The sequence below is a fragment of the Oratosquilla oratoria genome, chromosome 18 (assembly GCF_046742065.1).
Source record: "Oratosquilla oratoria isolate Oo_2021 chromosome 18, ASM4674206v1, whole genome shotgun sequence".
In the NCBI taxonomy this organism is placed as follows: domain Eukaryota; kingdom Metazoa; phylum Arthropoda; class Malacostraca; order Stomatopoda; family Squillidae; genus Oratosquilla; species Oratosquilla oratoria.
This window is the reverse complement of record NC_134794.1, coordinates 1,197,293-1,219,954: the sequence shown is the minus strand read 5'-3', so window position 1 is coordinate 1,219,954 and position 22,662 is coordinate 1,197,293. Positions and strand designations below refer to the sequence as shown.

The window sequence follows — 22,662 nt, the reverse complement described above, 5'->3', positions numbered from 1 at the left end:
GCTACTTACTCAGTAATATTGCCCTCACTCCACCCCCGCACATGACTCCAGTAGTACTATCCCTGAACTTTCAGTAATATTGTATAATATGGATTATTGTGTTACTCAATGAGTATCGACAGCTTAATCCTTTCGTTGTAGTGATGCACTGTGTGGTTTTATTCTACCTGGCAACTTAGCTGTAGTACGCTCTGAAGAAAACCAGTTGGGATAGCATACGACACAAACATTGGTAATATCCTTTGAACGACATTAAAAGCGTTTGCAAAATATATTAATAGCTTGATCACTTTTGATACCAAATGTACTGTATGCTTTCAATTTTGACGTCAGATGGTCGGTGTCATTTTGTCATCTCGTTAAGATATATCAAAGTGGGCAGTGAGATACAAGTTGAATACTTCATAGTTACGAAAAGAGGAGTAGAATGCCCCCTGGTTGGGGACGAGGCCATTACCCTTTCGTACCTGCTGATACCGTTCCTTTCATTCTAAAAGTCGTTGGGCTATTTCATTCGAAACTGGGCTACGGTTTTTAATTGATCTAATCTGTAAGGAGCGAACCGAAAAGGCTAGTGTAATATGTACCAAAAATATACTTGCACATCTGTCATGTTGACGCACTGGGAGGCGGTACAAGAGTGACGTCATGTCGACTTCGGCGACGTTGTTTTCAACAAAAAGTGGAGAATGTTCTTAGGCGTGTTTACTGTGCAGTCGATACTGGTTTGAACCTCATGGCGTAGTCACCAAACTTTCATTTGATAAAATGATATTGCCGCCTGGTGGTAGCGAGTATAGATGATGATGTCACAACCCAATGAATTGATCAAAATATGGGTGGAGTTTTTCTCAGCTAAATGCTATTGTCTGACGGCTGTCAGACTAAATGCTAGATGGTCATATTCCCGTTTATTCCAATTAAGTACTACAATTATTCTTATAATATTAATGAATTTTATAATTTTGTATAGTTCATGAGAACCTCAAACACTTTTTAAAGAAATTAAAACCTATCAGGGATCAGCTAATCTCTTCAAGCCTGCCGATTCATTTGTGGAACATTTACAAATCATGTTCTGGCTTATGCAGGACGTGTGTATTCAGTATACACGAACTCCCGATCAGAAAGATGTATGCAGAGAGGATGTGCCCAGGTGCAGGAGGAGCAGAAGAGTGGTATAGACGAAGTGATCAGGCTTCTCTTTAATTAGATAGATGAGGAGGAGACTAAAGTGCCCTGGCCGGGGGAAGGGGAGAATATATAGTGTGAGCACTCTCTCTCTCGCGTTGGCGGTAGCGAGATGGTCGGTCGTCTTGGTGGAGTCTGCCAGACGACGGAAGCTGCCCAGAAGAGGCGAGTAGAGCATGGCAGAGTCAAGCCCATGGCGTTTCACACCAGTTATACTTCAGTGTTCTCTGGAGGGTAGATATACTGTGCCGAATGATACAAAGCCCCTCAGAAGTGTCGCCGTGTGTGTTGTCTCTCTTGGTTATGTATACCATTAGTTTTTGTGGTGCACCGGGGTGAAGTGAATTTCCTGTCATCAAGTTGATGGCGTAGATGAGTGTTTCTACGCCATGAGGAGTCACCTTGTGAACAGGAGTGCCAATCCGTCACTTTTAGTGGATTTTCACTCAGAGGAAGAACTCTATTCTCACAGGTGCTCCAGGAATTCCTGTGCTCAATTGCACATTAAGGTGGTGTTTGTGCGCGGCGAGAGCGGGTGATCAAGCGCTGTCTGTCAACTGTATTGCTTCATGCTTTCGAACCAAGAGTCTCCCAAAGTTCCGTTACTTTCGAGACGTTGCAAAATAACTTGTCTTCGGACCCATCATGTTGTCCTTAGCGTTATAGCAGATGTGTCCAATGGAAAACTTGGCCGAAGTCAAAGTCAAAGGCTTCGTATTGTGCCGTTGAGTGCGAGTACACTATGTCGTCGTGTTTCTGTACTGTCAAGATAGAACTGGATGGTGTCATTTTTAACTCTATGTGCCAAAAATATTTCACTGTACAATATTTACGAAAGTGAAATGATATTCTTTTCTTCTCTGTTGAAGAAAATTAATCGAATATTGAGATTATGTTTTTTTTTCTGGTTGCAAAAACTTCTGTGGATTTGTCATGCATATTGCACAGCTTGGTTGTGATACTATCAACCTGCATTTTTTTTTTATGAAATATAAAGTGTTGCGTGTATTGTAAGAGAACGCTACATGGAGTGCAGTGAAAAGGAATGCTTTGTCTTGTAGTAAATGAAGAAAGTAAATAGTATGGGGGAGGGGTACGGTGAATTGTGAATACTGTCCTATGAAAGAAATTAGTTATTCGGGCCCAAGGGGAGTTCTGCACTGCCTTTGTATTAAAGAAAACGTTATTTATGCTGTAATGACAGAGAACGTAATGCATTGTATAACGAGTGATTATTAATAACAGAGACCGTGGAGTAGGTCTCCCGTGTTTTGAAAACAGATAAACAGATGAATAAATGTATTAAGAAACAAATTAAAAATTGCCATCTACAGAGAGATGATATATCATAAAAGGATTAACATACCTTGTAGATACGCATGGGGATTTGTATCGGTACAAACGGTCATTGTCGTCAAATAATCTCGTAAAGATCTGACAGAAATAATTCCTTCAGCTCGTTCTCTACCAAAGAGATGAATAAAATCACATGGCGGCAGCCAGAGAATAGTGGGCATACTATTGGCAGAGAAGCAATATATACAGGAGCTGGTTTACCAACAATGTAGTTTACGAATGGAATAGACTTAGTGATCACGTAGTGAGCTCTGAAACTATTGGTTGTTTTAAGAGATGAGGCAACTTTATGGATAGGGGTGACAGGTGGTAAGGTACATGGAACTGCCTAGTGTAAGCTTTATGGTTTCTTTGGAGTCTCCTCTACTCTTATGTTACTATGTCACGAGAAGTGTCAGACGGCACGTATAAGGGGTTAAGGGAGATGGTGTGTCTGTCTGTCTGTCTGTCTGTGACTCCCTTGCACCCGACGTGGTGCCGTGGAAATGAATGACGCCATGTTGGCAACAGCCACAATGAAAGGAAACAACGAAACCTGGGAAATGTTTGTAAAACTTTTTATCAACAGATATTTACAGATCAGTTTTGTATGTACGTGCGTACGTGAATGTGTGTATATGTGTGTGTGTGTGTGTGTGTGTGTGTGTGTGTGTATGTGTAGTATTTGATTGTAATGTACATGATAGGAGCTGTCTCCTTTTTATTTAATTGATTTTGCTCTCCTGGAATGTTTTTCCTTTTATTCCAACAATTAATTCACCTGTGAGGAAACTTGGACGTCCTTCAAACCATCTTATTTTGTCCCATACTAATAAGAACTCAAGAATAGAGGAGACTGCAAAAGACCCTATGGCCTGCACTAGGCAGTTCCTTGTCCACTACCACCTACCATCCCTATCCATAAAGTTATCTCTTCTTGTCTTAAAACAACCAACAGTTTCAACGCTCACTACAAATTGACCAAAAGTCTATTCCATTCGTGAACCACTCTGTAGGTCAGCCAGTTCTTGCCTATTTCCTTCTTTAGCCAAATTTGTCCAATTTCAATCCATGACTGAATCCCGGCGCAATCCCTCCCTCCCTCCCTCCCTGCTGCTCATGTCATCAACCTTGTCCACAACCCTTCAAATGACCATCTTGTAGCCTGTTTCTCTTCTTTATGTTTCCATGGTGACAAAGTATCCCTAATCAAGGCTTCCAAATCCATTTCCTCCTTTCCTTCAGCATTTTTTAAAATTTCAGATTGTATAACTATGACGTTGTGTTCTTGTTTACATTTTCTCATTAAATTCAACTTTCCAATCCTGCATCCATTCATATATCTTACTTGGGTATTCCTGTTGTAGTTAACATTTTTTTTTTTTACTATTTTCATGATCTTGGCGTCGTCTGCGAGTAGTTAGGTTAACTATTCAGTCCATCCATTATGACTTTGATGAATATCAGGTATTAGGAAGGTTTAATGTAGTAGCACATTTGTAAAATAAGACTGATTGACCCACTGTCGGAGAATGAGATAAGATGGACAGAAATTCTGTATATTTCGACCTCATTCTGCTGAAGAGGACCACAGATAGTGGTCGAAATATACAGAATTTCTGTCCATCATATCTCATTCTCCGACAGTGGGTCAATAAGTCTTAATATCAGGTATGTTACAAGTGCCCCAGAATTGGGCTTTGTGCTACTCCACTGGCACCTGCCTCTCCAGTGTGACATAACAACTATTCTCATACGTCATTTTGAGCCCTTTTGTGATCAATCTTGCATTGGCTTGTTTGGAGTCCATATAAAAAATAACGACAGCAAAGTTGTTTTCCTGTTTTGTTCTTTACAATTAAAGTTGTACACATGTATATATATATATATATATATATATATATATATATATATATATATATATATATATTGTGTGTGTGTGTGTACACGACTGTGTACGTTGACAATGACGAAACGACTTGTGAAAAGATTTTGATATGTGGCGTATTACCCAATTGGATAGAGTGTAGGGAATAGAATAAAGTATAGATTACAGTATACTGCTAATTGTATTCATATCAAAATATAGGCTCCAACGTCGTATTACACCAGACAAGAGATCACAATTCAGTGATACGTGATAGGATGTTTACGTGAGTGCCGATTTGCAGTTTTGTGTTTCGTTGAGGGTTGTGATACGTTTTGTAAACATAAATACTAAGCTTGAATGAAGTACAAACGCGTTACAGGGGAGGAGTGTTTAGTAAAAAATGTAACGGTATATCAACTAGGGTTTCGTATGACAGTGAATTCAATGCAGTGATTTTGTTTACATTGTTTTGAAGATATTTCTCACAATGTAAAGACATATTTGAGCAAATTCGTGATTAAATTCGCGCAGGCTGTGTTTATGAAACGTAGTCTGCCCACACATTTCGGCCGAGAGATTGTCAGGCATTTTAACATTATACTAGTGAATCTGTGGGGAATATCCGCTGTCAGCGGATGGTGCGCCTAAGCGTTGCTCAGTGGAGAACAGGAACGGTGGCGGACGAACTGGCGCCACGACGGCTCTGACGGGCCTCCCGGTCACGTGACCGCCACCGTCACCGCATGAGGAGGTGAAGGGGAAGGTCAGACGCCTCATACGCCGAGAGGCGCTGAGTAGCTGTGGCCCAAGTTTTGCCCTATGCGCTCAGACTTTCTGGGAGGTAACAGTCAGTGCTGGGAATCGGAGAGGAGTGCGGGATTCGAACCCACAATTAAGGGAATGCGAGCCCAGCAGCACGCTTCCAATGACGCCACCAGCCATGAGGCAAGGGATTACATCTGATCACTGAGGCAAAATGGACCTGAAGTTAGTGTTTGCTATTTTGTTATTTGTTGCTTTTTTTATATATTTTCTAATATGCTTATATATATATATATATATATATATATATATATATATATATGTATATATATATATGTTGAGACATTCTGACAGGTTGATTTAAGCGGAATAGGAAACACAGGAGTCTTAGTTTATTCCTGACTAGTTTCGCAGGTATTCTTTTGCAAAGCACACCTGCGAAACTTGTCAAGAATAAACTCAAGACTAAGACTCCTGTGTTCCCTATTCCGCTTACATCATATATATTATATATATATATATATATATATATATATATATATATATATACATATATATATAATGTAAATATGTTCACCGGGACCCATTCAGTGTTGTATATATATATATATATATATATATATATATATATATATATATATATATATATATTATATATATATATATGTTGAGACATTCTGACAGGTTGATGTAAGCGGAATAGGAAACACAGGAGTGACTAGTTTCGCAGGTATTCTTTTTGAAAGCATACCAGCGAAACTAGTAAGGAATAAAATCAAGACTAAGACTACTGTGTTTACTATTACGCATACATCATATATTTATATATATATATATATATATATATATATATATATATATATATATACATATATATAATGTAAATATGTTCACCGGGACCCATTCAGTGTTGTATATATATATATATATATATATATATATATATATATATATATATATATATATATATATATATATATATATATATATATATAATGTAACTATGTTCACCGGGACTCACTCAGTGTTGTATGTATATATATATATATATATATATATATATATATATATATATATATATACATATATATATATATATGTATATATATATATATATATATATATATATATATATATATATATATATATATATATATATATATATATATATATATGCTGAATACCACAGGGAAAAGAAAAGAAAAATTCCCGGTGGTATTCAGCATATAGGTGTAGTCACGTGTGATTTGTGATACTTGTATATATATATATATATATATATATATATATATATGCTGAATACCACAGGGAAAAGACAAATAAATTTTCTTTTCCCTGTGGTATTCAGCATATCGGTGTAGTCACGTGTGATTTGTGATACTTGTATATATATATATATATATATATATATATATATATATATATATATATATATAATGTAATGTAAATCTTTTCACCGGGACCCATTCAGTGCTGTATATATATATATATATATATATATATATATATATATATATATATATATATATATATATATATATATTATATATATATATATATACAGTAATATATATATATATATATATATATATATATGTATATGTATATATATATTATATGTATTTATATATATATATATATGTGCATATAATTTTTCTTGTATTTATATTATCTTTATTAATATTATTATTGATTAAGTTACTATTATTACCATTATGATTATCATTATCATTATTGTTATTATTATAATTGTCATCATCATCATCATCATCATCATCATCATCATCATCATCATCATCATCATCATTATTATTATTATTATTATTATTATTATTATTATTATTGTCATTATATAATTAGCGTCATTATTATCATTACTATTATTGTTATTATTTACGTATGGGGGCATGGCCTGCAAAAGTGGCCAAAGTCTTATAAGTCACCTTAGGTTCTTTAGTGATCACCCGTACGGTCCAGAGTCACGCATGGTTCTTTTGTGACTAGGGAGACTAATCCTCACTGAAAAGGGGTTGCTGAATCACCTTCGGCTTTGACCATCCCTCAGTGAAGAGTATCCCTTCTTCGGCACCCTATGAGGGGAACAAGAATCCCGCCACTGTGCTCCCCTTGCGTGATTTGATAGTCGACCCCAGACGAGCTTACTATAATATGAAATTGAATAGATTGAGAAATATTACAAATTTCTATTTCTTTTGTGCAGTTGGTGATAGTGGTTCGTCTTCGCTCTTTTGTTGCATGCCCTGAGCTGCATGGGATCCCTCGGGGGGAGGGGGGGAGGGGGGGGCGCTGCAGTTCAGGACCAGCGTGTAAATCCTCTGGGGACTACTACAGGGAAAAGGTTGACACACTTTATACGTTTTGCTCCAGGCCATTTTATTCTGTTTGCGTGTTCAGGGGGTTCGTTCCACACGCTTTACCGTAGGCTTGCCTGCACAAACCGGTTTGTATACGGATTCCCGTGCGTGTGGACCAAGTAGTCAACAGTATAAAAACGCTAAAATAAGCTCTTCGTCAGGCATGACTACCACCACCTAGACCTAGAAATGGACTGACGATTGTGCAGCATACTTTTTTGTAACGTGTGGACACGCACGCAGGGGTGTTCCGTATAGTTTGCACAAACTCGTAACGCGCAAGTAAGTGTGGAACCCCCTTTAAGGTGTGTGTTGCTCGCTCCGATTGTCCCACCACAGCCAAATCATGTTGGGTTAAAGCGTTGGTAAGTTCGGTTAAAATTATCAGCCTCGTGCTTTGCTGCTGGAGGCAAAACCGCCCCATCATCATTCAAAAAATGTTCTAGACAATCGTTTGAAAGTCATCATTAAGCCATGAACGCTCATCGTTCAGCGATAATTCACTGGTCAACAAAATCTATTAAAATAACTGTCCCACAGGCAAAAGAAGATGAATTTGACAGATGTTTTCTGCTGATTTCGAATATGTTTTCAGAATGTTTCTATCAGGCATAGTTTTTCTGTGATAGCATATTCATTTTTAATTAATTATAACTAATAAGCGAGGCTGACATTTCAATGAAACTTACGTTTAAAATGTAGAAATGTATGATTTTCGAGTGTATTTTGCTTCTGGGAGATCCCTTTTTAGTGTCCAACAGTAATCAGCCAAAATTTTAGAACTCCACTTCCCTTGATACCGGGTTTCTATGTTCAGAATGTCCTGATGAAACTTCTCACCGTGCTCGTCACTGACGGCGCCAAGATTTGCAGGGGAAAAGGTCCAAGTGAGAGTCTAGGAAGTGGATTTTTAGGCTCATATTACATCCCAAGGCCTTGTAGGATATCAGTAACTCTTTTACGATTTCAGAATAATTAATTATTTGTTTTGTGATTCCCCAAAAACTCTGCGTAAACTTTCTTAAATGACAGCCATGCAGCTTTTTCAAGATCATTTAGTTCTTCATCAAAATTCTGGTCTCTCATCAGATCCCTAATCTGTGGTCCAACAAAAATACCTATTTTGATTTTTGCGTCACTTACTCTAGGAAACTTATTTTTCAAATATGTGAATCCCATGTCAGTTCTATCCATACCTTTAAAAAAAAAATCATCGACCCTAGCTTAATATGCAAAGGAGGCAGATAAAATCTCTCTGAATCAACAAGAGGAGAATTTACAACATTCTTCTCTCTTGGGGTCAGAGATCGTTTCGGCCACACATTGTTTTCATGACGATTTTTCTTATCCCTACCGTCCTATTCACAGAGGAAGAAACAAAACTTTGTATAACCCAGCTGCACTCCAAGTGAAAGTGTCACAACCTTTAGGTCACCACAGATATTCCGTTTATGTTCTTCATACTTAAATTTTTGCAATAGAAGCTTCATACTCTCATATATTTCCTTCATGATAAATTGCATGGGTCAGAGGGAAACTCATTTCCATTGTGGAGCAAAACAGCTTTCAGGCCCACTTTTAAAGAGTCAATAAACAAGCGCCACTCATTCCTGTCATATTTATGGTTAAGTTCCTCCAAAACAGAATGCACATCATTGGAAAACACCACACCATCCTCAAGTTAGAAAAACTGTTCAAAATCACAATGTCGCTTACGATAACAATTAATATTGGATTTTTTTTTCTGGAGAATATTTCAGCCCTTTAACCTGGAATCAAGAACTTCAGATTGCCATTTTGACAAGTTTAAATCCTGCACAAGATCATTCAGATCTCCCTGACTCAATGAATGTGGTTCACTTGAAAAACAGATTGGCTGAAAGTGCATAACGATCTCACGCAGTGTGCCAAACTCAGTGTTGCCAATAGCTTGATTGAAATTTATCCCACGTAACACATGTAACATCGTGGAACACAAAAACTGTGGGTGATGAAAAAAAAAATTGGACATTATTTTTAGATTCTGCATGGAAAAACGTGCAAGATACAATTATTGTTTTCCTTGGGACACCGAGCAAAACATACGTTTACGCCGGGACTATGTCATGGCTTGAAGTACCACGCCGACATGACGTCATAATGCTAGGCGAATGAAGTGGCGGTTACCTAATTGAATCTGGGACAAGTTGTTGACACTCACTATCTTAAATCAAACTCTTTGCTACGATGGTACCTCTTCAGATTTTGTTTTGGCAGACGCCAGGTGATTTTATTCAGCCTGAGGCCAAATCTCATGCTCATGGGGTAAGGCTACGATGACATTGTTTACAAACATAATCAACAAGTGACGTTCGGAACCAGCATTGAAACCTAAGTAGTCAGGTAATGAATGATAATAAATACTTTATTATGGAGACATGACTCCACGCACAATTACCATATATAACGGTAGAAATAGTAATACAGGTTCACACATGCACACATGCACTTGTAAAAAAAAACAGTTGTTGCCATTCTTCAGCTGTATCTTTAAGCCATTGATTGATTTAATGTTTGCAATTAGGAATGATATGCAGACGGTTCTTCGACAATTTTAGGTTTAAGAAGGAAAAAGGCAAGAACTGGTTTACCAACAGAGTGCTCAACGAATGGAATAGACTTGTAACTATGTAGTGAGCGCTGGAACAATTTAGTTGTTTTTTAGTGAAGGTTAGATCATTTTATGAATAGGGATGACAGGTGGTAATGGGTATGGGACTGCCTAGTGTAGGCCTTATGGTCTCTTACAGTCTATTCCATTTTTATGTTCTTATGTAAGAGCCTTCGAACCTAGCCATCTATCACATCAGATGACCAAACGCTATATAAACATAATCTTATTAGTGTTCTACTCGAACATATGCATGAAGTGACGCTTGATAAAAAGCAGTCCGTTCGTCCGTACACAGACGCACTCAGATCACAAAACAAAAATACTTAAGGGACTGCCAAATTCTGTCCCCCCGACTAAAGTTACCTTTGGCTCGGTGCGATTATTGCTCAACGATGATCGTTCAAGGCTCAGCAATGATCGTCAAACGATTGTCTAGAGCACTAAGTCTTTTTTTTAAATGGGACCGTTTTGCTTCGAGCGACTGCCACTAAGAGTCGCTAAAATATAGTGTTCTAGACAATGGTTTAACGATCATCGTTGAGCCATGAACGATCATCGTTGAGCGAAAGCATAACAAAGACCAGTGGGATGGGCACACGTACGGTCATTAACCTGGAGACTAAAAACAGTACCAAGACAGAATGGGCCTGGCACGGCAACCGACGACAGCATCACTTGTCCTAGATCAAGGGGCGGTGGGGGGTGGGGGGATGGAGGTGGAGGTGGAGGGTGATGGCAATCTTTGCAATGCGAGTACGACCACGTTCGAAAATCGAAAGTGTCGCACAGTATATTAATATTAAGTAAAATAATTAATACATAAATTAGCCAAAATAAAAAGTTCTAGATAAAAAATAATAATCTTTATTAATTAACAATTTCAAGTAGAAACTTCACGTGAAACACACTTATTTGCAATCAAAGTAACTTAATTCAATTTAGAGAAGAAAATTTTTTCTCGGCGGACCGCCCTGAAAACCTTTGTGCCCTCCCCCCCCCCCCGTCAAAAGGGGTCCGTGCACGTTTGTTCTCTCCAGTCCTAGATGCAACCACCACCACCACACAAGAGAGAGAGAGAGAGAGAGAGAGAGAGAGAGAGAGAGAGTTGCAAATGCTGCTCTTACTCTTTTCGGGCGGCAACCCACAATCCCTTCCCAGAAGGACTTGTGGGGCCGAGCAACTCGTGGCCGTTGCCGGTCTCTTAGGGGCAGCGGGTCGACAGGAGAGATCAGGTACGACAGATTTGGCCCGGTGATTTAATTTGAGGGTGAAGGGCAAGGTGACCAGATGGCTCAAGTGGGGAAATGCCAGAAGACAGCAAATAATCTTTTGTTCATCTTAATAGGATCAGTTTCGGTTATGTATTGTTTTTATTAATATAGTACACTTTTATGGAAATATGCTAAATTTAACATAACTATACTAAATATAGCAACATCCCCCTAGTCAAGGGTGGGTGTTGGGCTACACAGTCTAGGGAACAACAACAACAACAACAACAACTACTACGATTAAACACTGTAAATGCATTGTTCTGGCTAGTGGCAAACAATTTTATTTGAACGAGGGGATCTTCTCAGGGCTGCAGTGCGTCTTTGGCAAGAGGAGGAAACGCCGTCGGAATGTGATAGGTACTATTTACGTCCCGGCCGAAACAGGATCACATAAGACGCAAGTTGATGTGTACAACAGGCAATTATTGGCGATTCTGTGGAACGCTCCCCTGCCACAGCTCAAGGTCTTACAGTGTTTCCTTTCCTGTAAGCGTATAGGCAGCTTCGCAGGTGCAGCTCGTCGTCGTCGTCGTCGTCGTCGTCGTCTCTCAGGATGCCAAAATATCTTTAACGTAGACTAGCTCGCGCACGCACGCACGCACGCGCGCATTCACGTGCGGACCCGTCCGTACACGCACGCTCATACATGTACACGTGCAAACACACACACATGCGCTTGCGCGCGCGCGCACACACACACACACACACACACACACACACACACACACACACACACACACACACACACACACACACACACACACACACACACACACACACACACACACACACCACACACACACACACACACACACACACACACACACACACACACACACACACACACACACACACACACACACACACACACACACACACACACACAGACAAACACAAACATTCTTATTTTAGGTTTACCTTCTTCTCTTAGTTCGTCATTCAGCTTCTCACTCTACATTATGACGCAAGAAGAGTAATTTGACATTTGGAAACTTGAAAAAATCAAAAGGTCGTCACCGAAGTCGTTATTGTTCAAATGAAGTAGCAAATGCAAGTAGCATGCTAGCGTAGTGTGCCGCCACCATTAATGCCTGGGGTGAGGGGGATAGGGGGCTCCTCTACTTGGGCGCGGGGCCCTCCTCCTCAGGAGGCGCCGCGCCGTGGGGTTCACTTAGACGAAATCGGTCCAAAAACGGGCTCCTCAGAAGCGGCGGCCCCGCCGCGGACGGTAGGCCCCAACAATTGTCGAAGGACAAAGCTCAAAGTGGTGCTGATTAAAATCACGTGCCGTCAATCATAGCTGTGAAAACTAATGAAAAGCTTACCTATCTATCTATCTATCTATCTAGATACAGAGAGATTCCCCCCCCCCTTATAAGGGAGGTGTAGCCAAGTCAGAGGCACAGAGTACCTATTTATTCCCAACCATTTCACTCCCTTTCTCACCACCCTTTCCACTCCTCCCATCTGAGCTCCTCGTGGATGACGGGTCGTCATCCTTGCATTCTTTCCTAAGGTACCTTCGTTCTTTTCACTGTGCCCAGTTTCAAGGCCTTGGCTGAATAAAATGTCCTGGTGGCAGCCAACGCAAATGAATATGTCGTAAAAAGTAAGTCGTGAACCCTGAACCTACGACATGGGGATATCACACTTGATAGGTTTCATCCAACGGGAAAATGAGTGACATTGGTTCGTGTCGAACTCATGAGCACGTGGTCGTGAGTTCGATTCCTGGGACCCGCTGCGGGCTTTTTCACGATGGTTCCCGATAGCCCTGGCCAGGCGGGGAGGCGACCCAACAACGGCTTAAATAAATAAATAAAGAAATAGATAAATAAAAAGGGGCATGCCGTAACTGATAGGGTCCATACGAGGGGTTTCTCACTTCCCACACCGTAGGAGTAGGATGGTGAGGTGAGGTGAGGTACGGAATGGTACGGCCCTGCTGTGGATGTGCTGTGTCTTGCTGCATTGCTTCCGACCCGGGCAGGGATGCTCCTTCATCCAGGAGGAGCTAAGATGAGAGGAGGGAAACAAATGGGCGGTGGAGGGGAGTGGAAAGGGTGGGAGTGGATGTGCGTGCGTGCGTCCCTTTGAATCGGCCACCCCCCCCTCACAATAATGGGGACGAAGTCTTTGGTGTAGAGATATAGACAGATGATCAGGAATTGATTCCGTCACGTCCCCCACGAGCGGTTTCAACCGCAGCGGTTCAATTGTAAGTCGATGGAGGCGTTCACATACAACCGCCCACTTTTTCCCTTGACTATACGGTACCCCCGCGGTTTCCGCGCGGTTCAAACCAATAGTACGAACGGGGCCTCTTTGGGGCTAGAACCCTTTCGCTACAGAATGGATGCACAAAGATGAATAAAATCACCTGGCGGCAACGGGGATGAAAGGGAAAGTGCTGCGCGGGACGTAAGGAGTTAAAGAAACCTAAGGCTGAAGTGGACTCTTCAGGACGTTGCCGAGTAGATCAGCCGCTCAAGGACCTCGGTGGGTCTTGAGGATCCTTTTCGTGCGGCGGCGATCCGTCCATCCATCCATCCATCGTCATCCTGCAGCCGAGCCACCAGGGCAGGGCAGGGCAGGGTGTGGCTGCCAAAATCAGCCAAATCTTTGATACAAAAGTTTTCTCGCGTGCCCACGGAGTGAAAGGATTATATATTATAGGCCTACTACGTACAGTACGAGTATGGGGCACCCTCCCTCCCTCCCTCCCTCCCCCCTTGACCTCCCAGAAGCCCCCTCCCCCCCCAAGTCCGCCGTCCAGGGCAGCAGGCGGTGACCAATGGTCATACACGAGAAGTTGGAGAGTTATTAGTTATTTGCTTTAAGGTCAGCTCTGGGATTCGCGTGCACGAATAAGAATCGTTGGTGTGCATCCAGGTCTCGATTCAGGTGGAATTTTTTATTCTTAAAGTAATTGTTTTAAAATCCTTGTATTTAATTGAAATGCCAATTTATTTTTTTCATTTCTTCTGACAGTTTCTTATATATATATATATATATATATATATATATATATATATATATATATATATATATATATATATATATATATATATATATATGTATATATATACCAAGTAGGTCAAGGGGCAAAGGAGGTTGAACAAACGCCCCATTTCTGAACTGAGTAAGATGAGTAGTATCCCGCGGTACGGAAGGAGATAAACGAGATACAATTAAGCCCTGTTCACACTAGCGGTTTCAACCGCGGCGGTACCGCATAGTTAAGGAAAAACTGCGCGGTTGTGTTGGAACGCCTCCATAGACTTACGCTGTAATGGAGCCGCTGCGGCGGTTGAAACCGCTAGTGCGAACAGGGCCATAACCCCTGACTGCCGAAGGGGTGAATAAAAGCTCTTGGCGGGAGGGAGGGAGGAAGGGAGGAAGGAGGGAAGGAAGGAAGGAAGGAAGGAAGGAAGGAAGGAAAGAAGGAAGGAAGGCAGGAAGGAAGGAGGGAAGGAAGGAAGGCAGGAAGGAAGGAAGGAAGGAAGGAAGGAAGGAAGGAAGGAAGGAAGGGAAGAAGGAAGGAAGGAAGGAAGGCAGGAAGGAAGGAGGGAAGGAAGGACGAACGGAAGGAAGGCAGGAAGGAAGGAGGGAAGGAAGGAAGGAAGGAAGGAAAGAAGGAAGGAAGAAAGGAAAGAAGGCAGGAAGGAAGAAAGGAAAGAAGGCAGGCAGGAAGGAAGGAGGGAAGGAAGGAAGGCGGGCAGGAAGGAAGGAGGGAAAGAAGGAAGGCAAGAAGGGTGCCTGGGCGTCGGGTGCCGATGAATGGAAAGCGACTCGTCATCGGTTCCACAAAGGCAGGCAGAGGGAGGCGCTTCTTCAGGAACTTCACGAGAGAAGGAGGAGGAGGAGGAGGAGGAGGGGTCGTGTTGCCCACAAGAGGGCGTCGGATTTTATGCCGGACCTTGACTGCGTCGGTCGGTCGGTCGGTCTGTCGTGGGCACTTTCCCTTTGGATTGTTTAAACGTTGGTTCTCCACAGGCAGTTTCGTTCGCCTCTAAAGGTACCAAAGGGTAATCTGGCACATATTTATTGCTAACACACACACGCGCGCGCACACACACACACACACACACACACACACACACACACACACACACACACACACACACACACACACACACACACACACACACACACACATATATATATATATATATATATATATATATATATATATATATATATATATATATATATATATATTCATAAAGTGTTTAAGACAAATGAAAGAGAATTAGGCGGGGAAGGATAAACGAAGATGGGTTGGGAATAAATTTATTGCCCTAACGTTGCGACCACTTTGGTATACGTATATGTATGTATGTGCAGGTGAGTGAAATGTCCTAGCCGTTAGCCAAAAGAAAATCAATAAGATATGGGGAAATTTTAAAGGTGTTTACATTTGCGTGCTGGTACACACCCAGGAGTGTTATTTATCAATTGTTGATTTACTGAATAATTTGTTGATATACTGAATAATTCTACCATTAATCTTCTTTTCATGTAATCATTTCTTTATTTATTGCCTTATTTCTCTACTTGTTCAGGTATTTAGTTACGTGTTTCTGAGCTTATTGACTCAATTATTTTCTGATTTGTTCAGTCATTAGTTCATTTCATCTCTGTATACTTATGATTTTGTTTATTCGTTTATCTATTTATTTATCTGTTTATTTACGCCTTTATTTATAGATTTATTCACTTATTGATTCAGTCATTACTTTGATACTTGTGTATTAGCTTATTTATATTTTAATTAATTTATTTGTATACGTATATGTTTATTTATTGAATCATTTATTCGTTTATTTATTCGACGAACAAATGATCTATTTCTCATTGAGTGAGGTGGTTCCCCAATAAACAAAATATTTCAAGCGGTATCACACTGAGGGGTGGGGGTGGGGAGGGGCTATTACTTCTCCAACCTCCGATTCATCGGCGGTACCGCCTACCTCCCACCTCCAGCTCTTTTCCCGCCGTAGGATCACCATTATGTCAAAACATCTTGTTCTTTCTCAACAAAAATACATAGAACGTCATTTGATTTGATGCTGGAGGAAGATCAGTTTCCTCCAGCATGTTTCATCCGATTCCTTCCCGAAAGCTGCGGCTGCTGCTGGCTAGCTGCAAATCTGCCCCAACTGTCGGAGGAAAAATAGCCCCTGCCTGAGTGGGTGATAACGACTGTAAGGAGGATCGTAGCATATAGGAGGGGCAGTAAGGCTCGTTTCACACGTATCGACTTTTCGTCGTGCGCCTTCCACGACACGACGTCGTGCTCTCAAATAACCGTGGGGGTGTCTGTGGACGCTTTCAGACGCTGTCGTGGTCGTGGCGTGTGAAAGTTTCCATAGGCACCCCCATGGTTATATGCAGACAAATATAGATGAGAACATAAGAATGGAGACTCCAAGAGATCATGAGGCCTACACTAGGCAGTTCCACGTCCATGACCACCTATCATCCCCGGCCATAGTGTTGTCTCGTACGTGGCTACAGCCTCGAAAAGTCTTCATTCCGCCACGACAACGCCATGCGCGGTTGTTCCTCATCCGCGTTTTCCCTTTTCACTTGCGAGGCGACGAGTCCTGCGCGGGCCGTGCCACCGCCGCCGCCGCCGCCGCCGCCGCTCCCTGAGAGATATGCGAAGGATCCTTTGTCGTCGAGTGGACGGACGGACGGAGCGTCGTGGTGCGCCGCCACCGCCGCCACTCGACACAAGACATGGATGGCCAGGAGCCTCTTGGTCGCCTCCAAGGTTACTTACAGGTACGTGATGCACACACACACACACACACACACACACACACACACACACACACACACACACACACACACACACACACACACACACACACACACACACACACACACACACACCACACACACACACACACACACACACACACACACACACACACACACACACACACACACACACACACACACACACACACACACACACACACACACACAGTCCAACGCGGCCGCACGTCCCGCGTCCTGTGCCTTTTCACACCGTCGTTGTACGTAGAACGGCGCACGGAACACATGGTCATGAGGGTCCGCGTTCACGCTGTGACGTATGTAGGTGGACGCGTCGCACAAGGGGGAGGGAGTTTTCTCGTTTCTTTCGGGATCGGCGATTAGGGCGCTTTGCTCGCTCGCTCGACCTGTGGGCGCCAGGCCGTCGAGCGTCGCGGCAAAGAGGTGTGGCAGGCGGGAGAGACATTCATTTTGGACTGACTGTGATCGTTTTTTATTAAATAAACTACTCGTGTCAACAAGGGTCTACGTGCGAGAATAATACGGAGCAATTAAAGGAGAACCATAAAACAATTTCCCATGTCAAGGGATCACGCCAAGCGTCCAGCATGAATCAGGGTACATAGACGATCACGTTTGTTTGTATAACCTCTACGACATCATCCCTTCCCAAATCAACAGGTTTAACGGATCACAATTATCCAAGACACACAACTTGCATCCGAGGAGGAACCCACGACACCTCTCCCCAACGACAAGGCAATGAAAAAAAAAATAATGGAAATGTGTGTTTTGGTACGTTAGAGCTCTCCTACGTTGCAGGCGGCCATGAAATTTAATCGCAGACGGTAAGGTCTGATGCGGCGTCGGCCTCAACACGAATGCCCCCTTTGTCGTCGTCGTCGTCGTCGGCCCGGCTGCTGCTGCTGCTGCGACCACCAGAGACCGACATGATGCCCACGACGGCACACCGCGTCGTCCCAAGGCGACGCGCCACGCCGCGCCAAGGCAGGGGAGGAATGGGGGGGGGGGAGGGTGGTGGCGAGGGGAGGTTACCCCCACAAGCATGGGTCCCTTGCCCAATGGGCATTTGTCCGGGTTTAGGTCATCCTATTTATGACGCCCTGTTCTTTATATATGAGTATCTATTTATATATATATACATACATATATATATATATATATATATATATATATATATATATATATGTGTGTGTGTGTGTGTGTGTGTGTGTTTTTCTTATTTTACTTCGTAAGGAACTACTAGAACATGTATCTGTTATGAATGTATTTGTATATTTTGGGAAATAGGTTCTTATACAGCTCCACACCTGTGTGAGTATGAGTGTATGGCTTATTATATGCTTGCTTTATGAACCCCATACATCGACTTATATATTCACAGGACCCCTTGATACGGAATTAGAGATGATATAGTCACTTTTTCTAAGCATTTAGTAACAGAACATTATGTTATACACATCATGGCGACCTTCTGAGAGGCGCAACTAACCAGGGAGGGAAAAAAACAACAACAACTGGACATCTTGAATAAAACGCACTGTGTAATCATGAATTATAACAAACTGAGCCATGACAGGATTAACTGTGACATGTAGAATTTCCCGTCCTGCGGCGGACCCTCCCCCCTCCCACCCCCCACCCTGCTTGGCAGGAGGTTTCTGCGGCTCCCTAGTCGCCCCCCCGCTTGAGAAAGACTGCCGAGTCTCTTTGAATAGGTGTGCAACAGGATTCAAACGAAACATATGAATGTCAAATTTTGAAGAAGAAGGAAATGAAATACCACTAGGAAATGAAATACCACTAGGAAATGAAATGACGAAAGAGTAAGCGTTTTGATCCATGAGCCACTCCAAACCTGATCTTGAAGTGGCTCTACTTCTCAGGTCGTGGCTTCAGTGCTGAGGTCTGTACTACAATGTCATTTAGTTTCTATATATGTCTGTATGTCGAAGTCACAACAAAAACAGTCTTTAAGAAACCAGTAAGTAAAGGCCATGGAACAGAAGAACAGAAGAACTGAAGGAGACTACAGGGGTTCCTGACCTGACACACAATAACATTGAACAGAAGAACATAGAAATGGAGTAAACTGCAAGAGACTATAAGGTCTACTATGTCCCTTATCACCTGTCATCCTCTTCCATAAAACTATCTTCTCCTAAAACAATCAATAGTTTCAACGCTCACTACCTGGTTACTAAGTCTATTCCATTCGCTAACCGCTCTGTTGGTAAAACAGTGCATCACTTCTAAAGCGATATTCTACACATTTTTTAAGACCCCAGTAAAAAAAAAAAAAAAAAAAAAAAAGGACAATGAGGTGTCCTGACATTGCATACAACACATCAACAACGAAAACGTGAGAATGAAAAGATATAAGAAGATGAGGAGTTGGGGGAGGGGGAGAAGGGTATCTCTGCTTGAGCGAGGAAGGGAAACAATGAGACTAGTCGGCGGCTCCCTTGCTGGGCGCGCAGTGCACCAACAGTTTTGAATTACTTGTACAAAGATTTTACAAAAAGAAATATATATATATATATATATATATATATATATTATATATATATATATATATATATATTTATGCAAAGTAGACCACTTGGAAAAAGAAACTAACGAAGCAGAGCGCTTTCGTATATTACATCTTTTTGCCCTGGATGTAATATACGAAAGCGCTCTGCTTCGTTAGTTTCTTTTTCCAAGTGGTTTACTTTGCATACGTGAACACACGTACCCGTGTTCTTATTAGCATATATATATATACATATATATATATACATACATATATATATACATATATTGATAAATTGTTTAAGACAAATGAGAGAGTGGTAGGTGGGGAAGGGTAAACGAAGATGGGCTAAGAATACATTTATTGTTCTTACGTTTCGGTTATTATAACCTTCCTCAGAGAACTTGTTACAGAACATCTTGGTCACAACATTTATACCCGTAGTGGGGGAACTTGTGAAGCTTCGAGTATCAGGTTTTTTCTAGCGCATTTATTATTAAGAGACTGGCTGCTTTAGATAGGCATATAAATCCTTCTCTGTCGTTATTACTTTCTTTGACATTTATTTTCTATATAAATGTCAAAGAAAATAATAACGACAGAGAAGGATTTATATGCCTATCTAAAGCAGCCAGTCTCTTAATAATAAATGCGCTAGAAAAAACCTGACACTCGAAGCTTCACAAGTTCCCCCCACTACGGGTATAAATGTTGTGACCAAGATGTTCTGTAACAAGTTCTCTGAGGAAGGTTATAATAACCGAAACGTAAGAACAATAAATGTATTCTTAGCCCATCTTCGTTTACCCTTCCCCACCTATCACTCTCTCATATACATATATATATATATACATATATATATACATATATATATATATTAAATAAATAAATATACAACTCCGTTAACTGTTAGATCTTATTGATATGCTAGAAATCTTAAATCAGGAATTTGAACTCTCGTAGCTTCAGAAAAAGAAAAGAAAAGAAACGAAAGAGCATATTGGCGTTCGCGAGCACCATGTTGGGATTCACTACACCTAGGCAATCCGACCTCCCTCTGTGAGACGCGAAGATGCCGATCTCATGCATGTTTAAAGTAATGTTGGAAGCCTTTATTTTATTGAGGAGGCCTTCTGGCCTCTCTGCTCCCCCTCATGATCGTTTTTAGAATACTCCGGCGCTTGCCCTTCAAGCCAAAAATTTAACAAATCAATCGTTATTAGAATATATATATATATATATATATATATACATATATACGTGTATATATATATATATATATGTATATATATACATATATGTTAAATGAAGCGGCCTTGCTGTGGATGTGCTGTGTCTTGCGACACTGCTTCTGACCCAGGGCAGTGGACAAGGTGCAGGGATGACCCGTCATCCAGGAGGTGCTAAGATAAGAGGGAAGAGGGAGGGTGGAGGGGTGTGGAGTGTATTTAGGGATGGAATGGGTGGGAATGATTTTATGCCTTTTCCTTTTTGGCTACCTCCCTTGTAAGGGAGAAAAAGCCTTGGTATATGTATGTATATATATATATATATATATATATATATATATATATATATATATATATATATATATATATATATATATATATGTGTGTGTGTGTGTGTGTGTGTTAGGCTTGTAGTCTGTCCCACGTTGGGCGCCAAATGTTAGGCTGGTTGAAGGCAAACTCTGATGGAAAGTTGGGCTTATCTAACAATGATTGTTGGGCGCTAGGGGGAGGGGGGAACGAAACGGCGAGGGAGGTGACGACTGTGTTTCAACTCGTGTCCTCGGGCAATCTGCTTGCGAGGGAGAAAGGGGGAAAGTGGTGAGAAAGCAAGGAACAGCGAGCAGGCTCACGTATTCTGCTCCGAGGCGATCTGAATCTTCGGGCGATAGTCCATCCTTTATATACACGGGCAGGTCATGACCCGTGCTCCCAATTGGCGTGAGGTCACGTGTGCTGCGTGGGAAGTCATAGGTAAGAACGTTCATGCCGGTGACTAATGAAAACAGAGGGTATGCGTTCCTCAGTGGATCCAGTTGTTTATATCACGTGGCCGGCCGAGGTGTGGTTAGTCATGGCTGGCCGATGCTGGCACTGCACGCGTTTTTCTTCAAAGAGGTTTTGTGATGGCCATGCGGCAGACCCTAGCGCTGGTAAGTCATCTGCTGGCCCCACGAGCGATTCCCTTGGGAACCTCGGATGTCAAATGTAGTGGGCGAGAAAGTGGTGAGGACGGGAATGAGGAGAAGAGGAAGGAAGTGAGGAGAGATGTACTACTGACCATATATATATATGTATATATATATATATATATATATATATATATATATATATATATATATATATATATGTATAGAGAGAGAGAGAGAGAGAGGGAGAGAGACATTCTGACAGGTTGACATAAGTGGAGTAGGAAACACAGGAGTCTTAGTATTGAGTTTATTCCTGACTTGTTTCCCAGGTATGAAAAAGCATACCTGCGAAACTAGTCAGGAATAAACTAAAGACTAAGACTCCTGTGATTCCTACTCCACTTACGTCATATATATATATATATATATATATATATATATATATATATATATATAAACATATATACAGTACATACATACATGCATATATGTACATATATGTATATATATATATATATATATATATATATATATATATATATATATATCAACCACACCACACTTTAATTCTAAGCCATCAACATCGAGAGAGGCTCGAGGAGGCCAACATGCAGAAATTGAAACGTGGTACGGCCAAGGACTCGAACTGGGGCTAACACGTGACAAGTGTTAGTGAGTTAACCGATTGCACCATCGGTTAACTCACTAACACTTGTCACGTGCTAGCCCAGGTTCGAGT

At 41.4% G+C, this 22,662-nt stretch overlaps 1 protein-coding gene across 5 annotated transcripts in view; it reads left to right on the top strand.

Annotated features, from left to right (window-relative positions):
• Nucleotides 1–22,662, top strand: part of LOC143034969 (uncharacterized) — a 303,162-nt gene that overhangs the window by 1,945 nt on the left and 278,555 nt on the right. The window contains exon 1 of one of the 5 annotated variants that reach the window (XM_076201313.1): nucleotides 4,938–5,383. The exons of 1 other annotated variant lie outside the window; for it this stretch is intronic. The gene's annotated coding sequence lies outside the window, so the exon portion shown is untranslated. Of the gene's footprint in view, nucleotides 1–4,937; nucleotides 5,384–22,662 lie in introns of those variants that run through there. 3 more of the 5 variants (XM_076201317.1, XM_076201315.1, XM_076201316.1) reach the window with 3 other exon arrangements.